Genomic DNA, 9581 nt, shown 5'->3' on the forward strand with positions numbered 1-9581 from the left:
CCCTGACATCCTGCTGGATGGAAAATGATAGAAACATATTAGGCAATCAAAATGTAAACGTTTCCACTTAAAGAGCAAATTGTGGAACTCGTAAGGGACTTGAGAGCCATCACATTGGAATTCAGCAGCCGAGGTAAGAGATCCAGAGTATGGTAATAAGTTGCAGACCACGAGAATATCTGAAGAGTGGCGTTTTAATCAAAGGTAGTGGGATAGATTTCATTGCTTACTGCTGCGGACACAGGCAAGTGGCCAGGGCTCTAGAGGACAGGTGACAATCAGTGTCATTCACTGAAGCTCCAGGGGAGATTTGCAGAGACTTCTTGTCTGAACTCTCTTCTGGCTTGAATCTTAGATACTTCTCATGCATTTATTATGCCATAGATGCCAGACAGGGAATGTAAAGAATGAAAAGGACCAGGTCTAAGAGTGCCGGGAAATAGGGCAGCCTGAGAATACATCCTCCCACTGAGGGAGCAGCCCCCACTGAATTCGAGCTCATGGTGGCATATGGTTCTTTTCATCTTTTAAGGGAAACTGGACATCAGAGTGTCTGTGTGAAATATGCAGACTTGTAAATATTAGAAAAAATAAAAAAAGAAATCCTTCTGGTCCACATCTGTCGGACAAATAAATCCTGGGTTTCTGGCTGGAATTACAGAATACATTCAGATGTCACTTCTTCTGGGTTATTTTGTGTTATTTTGCTGGGACTGCCATGACAAAGTACTACTAACTGGGTGGCTAAAAACAACAGATATTCTTTCTCTCACTGTTTTGAGGGCTAGGAGTTTGAAATCAAGGTATCAGTAAGGCCATGCTCCTTCAGAATTCTTCCTTACCACTTCCTAGCTACCGGTGGTTTTCTGGGAATCTGGGGGTAGGACTGAAAGCTCCAACCATGGGATCACTTGGTTGGGTCCACTGGCAACCAGGCCTTATCCTTAGGCGCCTTTCAAAAGTGGCTTTATTAACATAACAGAAGACACCTTTCTCTCTCATTACTTTATACATATATGTCTTGTTATACCACAAATACCTTGAGAGAAGGGGCTCTGGAAGGCTTCACAGAGGAGTCGTTTATTCTGGAAGAGTGTGGTCATGATAGATAAATAACATTTACTAGTCGGGGAGGGAAGTCGGGGAAGAGAGTATTCTATTTGCCAAAGCAAAGCCTCAGAGAAGAGTTTTAAAGGTTGGTAAGAAGTTGGGGAGACATTCTCAGTGGAGAACAAGGTGCCAGACCAACCAACCACAGGTGTGTCGGAGAGCGGAGTAGCTTGAGAAGTGTGGCTGGCAGTGATGGGGCCTGTCTGGGAGCGGGGTGAGGGATAAAATAGGAAATCGGGTGGGGCCATGTGATGAAGGGCCATGTGATGGAGGGCCTTGAATCCCAGGGTAGGGAGTTTGAGTTAGCGATCCAGCTATGAGGTCAGAGGCTTAGATGCCACTTGTCTCAGGTGGAATCAATTCGAGGCAACCTTTAGTCCACAAAGTTAGTGTACCAGTTATAGGATTTTTTTTCTCCTATAACTGAAAGTAATTTCTATTTAAAGCCACTCTTCTACTATAGAGCAGCCATTTATGCACCAGTGTTGTGGATAAATTCTCTCGCTTCTGCGGAGTCTTGGCTAAGGTCTACAAACATACCTAGGGTACATAGGCATGCTGCGTGTGGAAGCCGTCAAGCTCCACCCTTGGTTTTTTGGTTTTTTTTTTTTTTTTTTGGCCCCTGGCATGAGTTTATCAGGTAATTGTTGAATCCCCCATCTTTCCCACCACAGACCTCTTTGAGTCGATTATCTCTTCATACCACGTCTGTGCCACCACCCAGGAAACACAGGTTTGTCTTTTGGGTAACTCTAGGAGACTGTCTCAGTCCTGCCTGCCCAGACTCTGGGGTCTTGTAATCTTCTAAGCTTCTACCCAAGAAGCAGAAGCGTGTTTACGCTCTGTTCTCAGATTCCCTAAACCTACGTTGGGTTTCTCTAATTTCTTGGTTCCTCTGGGGGAGATGGGGCCAAGGACGTCTCTCCCTGATAGATTAATATCGTCTGACTCATTTGCTTTGTATTGCTTCTCATCTTTCCTCTTGCTCCAATTTGAGTCGTCGTTTTGATCACGTTGGGAATGAGGGAGAAGTTTTAAAAATCGAATTCAGATATTCCTAATATGGGGTCTGATAGAATTCTAAAGGTGCATGAACATGGATGGGGAAAAAAAAAATGCATCTTTATTTTTACTCATTTCTAACTGAAATGTGTCATTTCCTTCTTTTATAAATGTAAGCAACACATCACATTGGTTTCAACAAAACTTGTGGCTTTGTCACGTACAGAAATAACAGATAATTTAATATTTTGTAGTCATTGCAGATATGACTTTTAATGACTATATATCCATATGATTGGCTTCTCCTGTGTTTGGATCTATTTTGTCAGGAAAATCTATTTTTTAAAACTTTAAAATGACCAAAATTAACTCGTTTCTTATGGAATCTTAGACAACGTCCAGCATGCCTTCTGGTCATCTGATGTTATAGTTTACACCTGTCATCGGCATGGAGCTATTTTACAGATCTGAAAGTAGAGGAAAACTGAGAGTCATGGAAGTAACTGTTGTGCACACAGGTGACATCTCTCCCCCAGAGGCACAGCTGAGTCCTGCTCCCTTTCTGACCTACTTCCACACCTTTCCAGCCACAAACAAGTGTTGCGTATGTTAGCACACTCATTTCAGCATTTTTAATCGCCCTTATACGTTTCAGCTCTTTGAATTCCCCATTGAACAGGTTTATAACACCTTCCTGATTTCCTCATTCATCGAGTTAAATAAAAGCTTTAAAATGTGTTCATTTTCTGTTTGTATGAGTCATGATTTTACCTAACAAAATTATTTGGCAGTATGGCTTATGCATGTAGCAGCATTATTCTGAGAAGATGTCCATAGGCATTGGAGAGATGCCAAAGGAATCTATGGCACAAAAAACGGCTAAGAAACACAGTAGGTAATCTCCCATCTTTGGGTCCTCTCGGTTGTAGACTTTTGACACTCAAAAAGCCTTTTCTCTTCTGCAATACTACCCCTTTGCTGAACCAGTGCAAGCCAAGTGGTCTAGCTGCTGCTTGAGAGAGGGAAAGGTCATGTTAACAAAAAGAGCAGGGTGGGGACGGAGGGGTCAGAGGCGTCCTCTGAGACTTCAAAATTATCTAACATCCAGAAATTCAGCATTACTGTTTTCATGCGACAGAAAAGGACGGGTCTAGGGTGATGTTAAGAGCTTCATCTAATGCCTCTCTAGCATCCCAGTCACCATTTTCCACAGGGCATTTGGGATGGGGACAGGGTGGGGGAGGATGGTCACTTGCCACTCTCTTCAGTGAAGGAAGAGCTAGGAAAAGGCTGGTCACAGTCAGAGCATCTTGGAGCACGTGGTTGTTTAGGCTGAGCAGGCGTTTGGCTTTTTGTTGTAGCTGTCGTTTTTCTCAGCAGGGAAGTGTCAAGCTGGTTCCTTATTGTACACATCAATGTAGCTGTGTTGTTGCTGGTGTATTTTTTTTTTTTTTTTCATCACAAGTCTGGGCCTCCTGGTAATAGACTAAATGCGAGCTGCTGCTTGCCTTCTTCCTTCTGTGGATGTCATCAATGTAATCAGAGAACAGGTGGGTACAGGCGATTAATAGGGTGGGCGGGAGGAGGAGAGAGGATCTACTCAAGGGAGGGGTGGAGAGTTTATTTTACCCTGAAGCTCAGAGGCACAGTCCCCTCCAGCAAAGTTGCCACAGCAGTTATCAGTGGGAACAGCCTTTTGCCAGCTTCACAGTCTCATTTCCAGTCCAGGCATGCTTGAGAAGCCATTACCATATTTATAGAGCTACCTGGCCCCATAGCACACGCATGAGAGGGTTAGAAAGACCTATCTATTTTTCCAGCTGTGCTGCTATCTTCTGAGGCAAGGCTGGCGGGGGAGAAGGGAGGGTCGGATCCCAGCATTAGAAGGACAGAAGAGGATTAGGCTGCAGTGGCTGGCCGGAGAGAAGGTCTGTTCTGGCCTCTTGCTGGTCTCCTCCAACTGGTTGGGCTGAGCCTGTGTGGCTAGCCTCGGATCCGTGGACCCTGAGAAATGAAGCATGGTGGGCCCCCGGTTGGGTAGAGATTTGCTGGGAAGCTGGTGTCAGTCAGTATCTGCTCCCTCTTCACCCTCAACCGGGTTCCATTACTGAAATGCAAAGCTGCCAGTGGATGGCAGGCATTCTGGAAGGAGCTCTGGGAACTGCACGGAGGACGAACTTAAGAGTCAGAGAGATCTTCTTTCTTGTATAAGGTTATCTTATTTCTCTAAGCCTCATTTTGGTCATCTGCAAATTAAAGAGGATAATAATAGATTATTGGGAGAGTTTAATTACAGACATAGTTGAATGTGTCTCTCAGTGTTCCTCTGCCTTGATCAGGCTATCACAGCACTATACTATACAACGTAGTAGTGGTCAGAAATGCCTGTATGAGTTTATCCACCCCTTACTGCCCCACCCCATTAGCACATGCGCCCTCCCCTCACACACACACACACACACACACACACAATGCGCCTTCCCCCACCCCCCACACGCACACACTTCAGATCATCAACTGTAGCACATCTGCTTTGTTCTTTATACAAGGCAGTGAGCCTTGCAACCAGGAAAGTGGCTTTGAATCTCAGGGTTGAAGTCCCAAATAAGGTGACATTTATGATTTGTTGTGTCTCCTGGCCCCCCCAGGTTCCCATGCCCATCGGGTTACAATATTAAGGTTGCAGTGACAGCATTTTACCCCTTTAGTTCAGCAAAAAGCCAACTATATCGGTAGCAACCAGAGAATGTGTGTTACCACGTTCTCACTGGCTAACGGCGAAGGGATAACAAGCATCTCGAAGCAAGCGCTTAGTTCTGCAAGAACTTGAAAACTGAGCCACAGAAGAAACCATGGACTCTCCAGGTGGGGACCACCATTTAGTAATATTTATAACCTCCCCTTCCTCTTTTCCTTTTATGAGGAGAACGGATTCCAGATGAGAGTTTTTAATTTGCTGATTAGAAATGTGGGTAAGGAAATGAAATGGAGAAGCTAGGCTGAGGGAGGGCTAAATACACTCTCAAAAGGAAAAGAATGGTGAACCTTGGAGGAGAACACATGGGGAGGGGAAGGCCACTGAAAAGGGTGCAGAGGCTACTGGAAAGGTGGTGGCGCTGATGGAGGAGGGGGTGGGGTGGCAACTACTAGTAGGGAAGTAACTGGGGCTGCGGAGGTGATTAAAGGGACTTCAGGAAATTTTGCTGTGCAGTATGAAGAGTAACATCTCATCTCTGTCTCCCCATAATCAGTGAGGTGTGTGTGTGTGTGTGTGTGTGTGTGTGTGTGTGTGTGTGTGTGAACTGCAGTTGTCTTGTAGTTGGGTTCTCAGTACGTACTACTGGATCAGCAGAGCCCTAACCTTTGACAGCTATTCTGAATGGACCCTGGAAGTGTGAAGTCACACTCAACAGTCACAGGAACAGGAACTAGAGAAATATCATTAGAGGGGCCTCTGCTTACAGCTCAGAACAACTGTATCTCTGCTGCGTTACCATATTTCGTTTAAAAGAATATTTAGGCTAGTAAACAGAAGAGGTGGACAATGCTGCTTCTGCTTTTGGAGCTCCAACTCAGACACGACTCATCAGCCCTCAGCGGCCAGGCAGGAGGTGGTGTAGGAGGTCTGTGCTTTGTGAGACCCTCCATTGCTGTGAATATATCTCCATCCACTTCTATAATATACGTATGCAGCTGTAATGCCTTCGTGATCCAAGTATATTTTTTCCACAGACTCTTTTGAAATTCTCTCTCCTCCATGAGGATGTTTTCGATACCAAGTTGTCAACCAAGCCTTCACTTCTCTGAAAAGCTGCAGAACCGATGATTGTCAGTACGACTCATTTGAGTCTCATGTGGACTGACACTCTTTTGTGTCCCTCTATATTGTAGCTTCAGGCTGATTTTCCAGCCTCTTGTCCAGTGACGACACGGCACACAGGTGATACTATTCCCTTTAAATGATACTTCCCCAGAGGAAGTCTACTTGTCTCTTTGTCTTTACACAGATTCTCTTACTAGTTTATTTGAAATAATGAATTCGTGCTTGAATAAGACACATTTGTCTAAAATAAACTCAACGTTAATTGTGCATGTTTATAAAGGTTTATAGAGGTCATGTGACAGAATCAGTAACAAATGAGGCAAAGGCCTTTCACATAGATTCGGTGATTCATGGGGCTGTGGCAGTTGCACATGTTGGGTGTCATCATAAATGAGTCTTTTAAAGATCACTCCAAATGGCAATACTGCAAATTCTGGGGAGATGACATTGATGATATGGTTTTTACATCTCCCTAAATCCTCCATAAAAGCACAGCTAGGATATCAAAACCAAAAACCCACTGACTACATCTATTTAAAAAACAAATAAGCAAGTTATCAAGATTCTTCCAAATCTCAAATTATGAGCAGATATGGATGACACACTATCACTTTGTGATCGACATCATATCAGGACAAGCAAGGGAGGAAACAAAAGGGTACAACAGATTTTCCAATGCCCCTAAAAGCAGGACAAGAGCCAAATCTCCCCTAGATAATCGAGAGGAAGCAGGTAGAAGGATTGGGAGCAGCAGCTTTGCTGGGCTTTTGCACACTTCCATACGCAGTCATGCAGAAGCCCCCAGTCAAGTCCAAAAGGGCTGGCATAGCGTGAGCTCAGTGAACATGTAAAGGATCCAATTAAGCTCCATTCTAGGACAAAGTCCCTCATGGATGAAAAACTGCTAGAAACAGAATCCGGATTAATCAGGACAGAGACGATAGGGCAAAAGGACGAGAAGATCAGATATAAGTGGAGGAAAAGCAAGGAGCTCTCAGAAAGTCCAGGTCGTGTTACGAAGCAACAAGAGTGCTCTAGAACCATGAAGCTGGAAAATCGGTCCTGACCCACTTACTCCTCGCAAAAGTTCAGGAAAACTAATTTCACAGAAGAATAGGTAATGGAAAAGAATCGAGTTTGAGCCCCATTTAAACGTATTAATAAAGAAAACAGAGTAAGGAGGACAATAATATCTCTGTTGGCAATAAAAACACACCACACGAACATGTCTACCAAACAGATAAAAACTAGCCTAAATTTTCAAAATGTACTAAAAGAAATTAAGATGTTGATAGGGAAATGAAAGAAAAGCATGAATCTATGAAAGAAAAATTTAGTAACGAAGTTATAGAACTCAAGAAAGAATTAGAAATAAAAGAAAAACTCATTTCAGAAATGAAGATTAAACTGGGAAGAACGCAAGAGTGAATGAAAACAGCAAAAACAGCAGAAAATACCTTAAAAGGTAAAAGTGAAAAGGAGTAAAATTTTAAACATCAAAACAAATGACAAAAAAAACTACAGACCAATATCTCGCATGAACACAGATGCAAAAATCCTAAATAAGATACTTGCGAAATGAATACAGCAACATATTAAAAGATTACACAACACAATCAAATGGGCTTCATCCCAGGGGCACAGGGATGGTTCAACATATGCAAATCGATTAATGTGATACACCACATAACCAAATTAAAAAATAAAAATCTTATGATCATATCTATAGATGCAGAAAAAGCCTTCAACAAGACACAGCACCCATTTATGATAAAAACATTTAACAAAATTGATATAGAAGGGAAGTACCTTAACATAATGAAGGCCGTCTATGATGAACGCTCAGCCAAATTTATACTTAATGGTGAAAAGCTAAAAACCTTCCCTCCAACATATGCATCGATTAATGTGATACACCACATAACCAAATTAAAAAATAAAAATCTTATGATCATATCTATAGATGCAGAAAAAGCCTTCAACAAGACACAGCACCCATTTATGATAAAAACATTTAAAAAAATTGATATAGAAGGGAAGTACCTTAACATAATGAAGGCCGTCTATGATGAACGCTCAGCCAAATTTATACTTAATGGTGAAAAGCTAAAAACCTTCCCTCTAAAATCAGGAACAAGGCAAGGCTGTCCACTATCACCACTGTTATTCAGTATAACATTGGAGGTCCTAGTGAGTGCAGTCAGGCATAAGAAAGATATAAAAGGCATCCAAATAGGAAACGAAGAAGTCATGTTTGCGGGTAACATGATTCTCTATATAGAAACCCTAAAGACTCCACAAGAACACTACTAGAAACGATAAGCAAATACAATAGAGTCTCTGGATACAAAATCAACACTCAAAAATCCATAGCATTTCTATATTCTAATAATGAAGTGTTAGAAAATGATGTGGAAAAAATAATTCCTTTTTAGATTGCAACACAAAGAATAAAATACCTAAGAATAAATTTAATGAAACGTTTAGGACCTGAATAATGAAAACTATAAGACCCTATTAAAAGAAATTGAAGAAGTTACAAAGAAATGGAAAGATATTCCGTGTTCTTGGATTGGAAGAATCAACATGGTAAAAATGACCTTATTACCTAAAGCATTATACAGATTTAATGCAATCTCCATCAAAATCCCATTGGCATTTTTTAAAGAAACAGAACAAAAAATATTATCAGATTTGTACAGAAGCACAAAAGACTCTGAATAGCCAAAGCAATGCTGAGAAAAAAAGCAACGCTGGAGGTGTCACACTGCCTAACTTCAAATTATACTATAAAAGGACAGTAATCAAAACAGCATGGTATTGGCAGAAAAATAGACACACAGTCCAATGGAACAGATTTGAGAGCTCAGAAATAAACCCCTGTATTTATGGGCAAATAATTTTCAACGAAGGAGCCCAAAATATATAATAAAGAAAGGAAAGCCTCTTCAATAAATGGTGCTTGGAAAACTGGAAAGCCACCTGCAAAAGAATGAAACTAGACTGTTGTCTATCACCACACACCAAAATTAACTCAAAATGGATTAAAAACCTGAATAGAAGACTCAATAAATAGAGGAATCAATAAAATGTGTAAAAGAAAACATAGAAACGAAATTCAAGGACATGGAACTTAAAGAAGATCTTATGAATTTGACTTCAAAGGCAAGGGAAGTAAAAGCAAAAATAAATGAATGGGACTACATCAAACTAAAAAGCTTCTGCTCAGCAAAAGAAACCGTCCACAAGATAAAGACAGCCATCCGAATGGGAAAATATATTTGCAAGCAATGCCTCCAATAAGGGCCTAATATCCAAAATATACAAAGAATTCATACGACTCAATAACAACAAAAAAAACAATCCAATCAAAAAATGGGCAGAGGACCTAACAGACACTTCTCCCTAGAGGATATGAAAAGATGCTCAACATCACTAGCTATTAGGAAAATACAAATCAAAACCACAATGAGATACCACATTACAGCTATTAGAATATATATTATCAGTAGGACAAGTAACAACAAGTGCTGGAGAAGTTGTGGGAAAAAAGGAATCCTCATACACTGCTGGTGGGAATGCAAATTGGTACAGCCACTACGGAAAACAGTAAGGAGGTTCCTCAAATAAGAGTAGAATTCCCACA

The sequence above is a fragment of the Pteropus alecto genome, unplaced genomic scaffold, assembly GCF_000325575.1.
Source record: "Pteropus alecto unplaced genomic scaffold, ASM32557v1 scaffold226, whole genome shotgun sequence".
NCBI classification, from domain to species: domain Eukaryota; kingdom Metazoa; phylum Chordata; class Mammalia; order Chiroptera; family Pteropodidae; genus Pteropus; species Pteropus alecto.